General features: G+C 38.6%; 1 pseudogene; it reads left to right on the top strand.

Moving 5' to 3' along the window:
- Window positions 1-371: 371 nt before the first annotated feature.
- Window positions 372-1406, top strand: LOC126080350 (olfactory receptor 1020-like; annotated as a pseudogene).
- Window positions 1407-3086: the final 1680 nt, after the last annotated feature.

The following is a 3086-nucleotide window of genomic DNA, read 5'->3' as shown; positions in this document are numbered from 1 at the left end:
GCAGTGATTAATATGGTAGTCCTGGTCGAGTGGACTGGACAGAGGTGAGATGTTTAGTTGTGAAATTTTAGATGCACAGAATGTGGTGGAGGACAGAGTTAGAGAAATTAAGGCTGAATACCAAGTTTAGAGTCAGCAACTAGCTTGAGGATAGTGTCGTTTAATGTGGGAACAAATAGCTTTAAGGAATAAGAAAGTGGCTCAGTTGGCAGTTTAGCTAAAATATGTGTGTGTGTGTGTGTATATATATATAAGCTTCTGGGTTTTTTTATATAAGCTTCTGCTGCTAAAATATTTGAAAACCTATGCATTCTGTTGGATTAACTGTAGGCGTGACTAGGTGCCATAAGGATGACCCAGTAAATTTTAGAATGGCTGTTCTATTTATTTTGGCACTTTCATTTTTTTTTGTCAATGTCTGGGTTGTTATTAACATTGTCATCATTATATCTGTCACTGCTCCTGAATCCACAAAGCACTGCAAAGAGACAGAGAAAGTGAACGGCACAGTGAAGACTGAGTTCTTCTTCCTGGGATTTAGTGACCACCCAGAACTTCAGAGGCTTCTTTTTGCTGTGTTCTTTTCCATCTACTCGGTGATGCTCGTGGGGAACCTTGGGATGATTTTATTAATCACAAGCAGTTCCCACCTGCACACCCCTATGTACTTTTTCCTCTGCATATTGTCCCTCATAGATGCATGCTACTCTTCTGTCATTGCTCCCAAATTACTGGTGGACTTGGTTTCTGATTAGAAGACAATTTCTTACAATGGGTGTGCTGCACAGCTCTATTTTTTCATTTCTTTGGTTGATACAGAATCTTTCCTCTTGGCTGCCATGGCTTATGACTGGTACATAGCAATCTACAACCCACTGCTTTATACTGTTATTACGTCCAAGAGAATTTGTTGCCAGCTTGCAATGGGAGCATTTTTGGGGGGCACCATGAGCTCCATTATCCACACCACTAACACCTTCCATCTCACTTTCTGCTCCAAAGAAATTAACCATGTCTTTTGTGATGTCTCCCCTCTATTTTCACTGTCCTGCACAGACACCTACATTCATGACATAGTTCTGGTGGTGTTTGCTAGTTTGTCTGAAGCTGTCTGTCTTCTGACAGTTCTTCTCTCATATGTCTTCATCATAGCAGCTCTCCTCAAGATAAGTTCTGCTGAGGGAAGAAAGAAAGGTTTCCTCACTTGTGCTTCCCACCTGATCATTGTCACTATCTACCATGGTACCTTGATCATCATTTATTTGCGCCCTGGTACAGGTCATTCACTGGATATCGACAAAGTGACCTCTGTGTTCTATACATTGATTGTACCTATGTTGAATCCCCTGATTTACAGTCTAAGGAACAAAGATGTCAAAAATGCCTTTAGAAAACTTATCAGTTGAAAATTGCTTCTTAGGAAAGGATGAAATAAGACTTGAAAACCTTTCAGCAATATATGTTTCTTGGCCTATGGTTGGAATGCTGGAGATGAAAGTTTAATATGGATGTTCTCCAAAGTTGCAGGTAATAAATACTCGGCCATAGCATGTAGCCAGGACTTAACATCAGAACTGGCCCTCTCACATGACTTATATTGTGTCTATCTCTACCATTTTAAAGTTGACATTTGTAATATTTATTTCTGGATAAGATTTACCCTTCATTTTATTTCCTATATTCCAAGCTTTCTTTCCATCCTAATCTCACACCATGATTATTCCCCATATGGGACAAGCCAATGACATACTGTAACTCCCTCTTTTGTGAACATAAATGAATACAAATCATTGAGACTCTTTTTCAATTTATTTTTATCACCATGTAAATAAGTGCACATGGTAGCTTAGCTGTTCAAATCCTACTCACTCTAAAAAGGTCCTGCTCTAATTTAAATTTTACATGATTTTTTTCTGAATCACCCTTCAATTACAGATAATAACTTACAATCTGAATGCCACTCAAATCTTGAGTGTGCTTCTTGTAACACTCTCATCAATTCCTATCTTACCGTGAAACTACTTGAGACTGTGTTCTATAATTCTATTAGACTTATTCATTAATTCCTTACTCATTATTTGATCCCTTGCCTCTACCGTGGTATCTTCCCCAGTGTAGTTACTGACTGAATTTTTATGAAAAAGCCCTAATTAATTTTACTGTTGATTGTTTTTCATATTGAATATATGCCTCTAACCACCCCCCCAAAAAACCCAGTGCTGTATTTTCTTTCCAGTATTTTTTTTTTTTTCTCTAGAGTGGCAGTATATACACAAATAACTATTAAAGAATGTTTTTCAGTATGTTGGCTTAAAAAAACAAAGTTGACTAGATTAAAATCTAATTCATAGAATATTTCATCAACAACATATTCAGTCTGGAATCTATATTGGTAAGCACCAAGCTGAACAATCTGAGAGAAGTTGGGCTCTGGTAGACAGAGGTAAGACTTGGAGCCCATTAATGGTAGAATGATAACCTGGTCTGCAACTGGGGCAAGACCCATGGAGAAGGCTGTAAAATCTAAAAAAAGTGCCATAGCCAAAGGTAAGATTGAGGCATAGGAAAGAGGATGACCAAGAGAACAATGCCTTCTGACAATGGCAATGTATGCTGGGTTCTAAATCTAGAAAAAAAAAAATCTAGACCACAGTTTTATTCACTGAGGTGGGATCTATTTTCACAAGAAGGGGTTTGTCCATGTAGATTACTGGTGGGACAGGGCCCTGGACACTGTATGCTTTCAACAGTGAAGAGTTTTGTGCATTGTGGTTCAAGGCTGTTGAGAATCAAGTGCTTCTTTCTAAATACTGAGCAGGGAATGCTGTCTGAAAGGCGTGGGAGAATCATAATTAGTAGCTAGCGATCCAATTGCTGCTATGTGTGCCCATTTGGCCATGGCCCTGGAGATAGGGTCATAAAGGATAACATAAAATCAAGTACTCTGACATTAATTATCCAAACTCTCTTCTTGGGTATAAGAAGTGTGGGTCTTAGATCAGTAGTATGGTTCCAGGTAGCTGGTCATGGAACATGGGAATGTTGTGACCAAAATTGGTAGCCATGAAGAAACCTCTACTAAGCAA

The sequence above is a fragment of the Elephas maximus genome, chromosome 7 (assembly GCF_024166365.1).
Source record: "Elephas maximus indicus isolate mEleMax1 chromosome 7, mEleMax1 primary haplotype, whole genome shotgun sequence".
NCBI classification, from domain to species: domain Eukaryota; kingdom Metazoa; phylum Chordata; class Mammalia; order Proboscidea; family Elephantidae; genus Elephas; species Elephas maximus.
The sequence above is the reverse complement of the archived record's forward strand: the minus strand, read 5'-3'. Positions and strand labels throughout refer to the sequence as shown.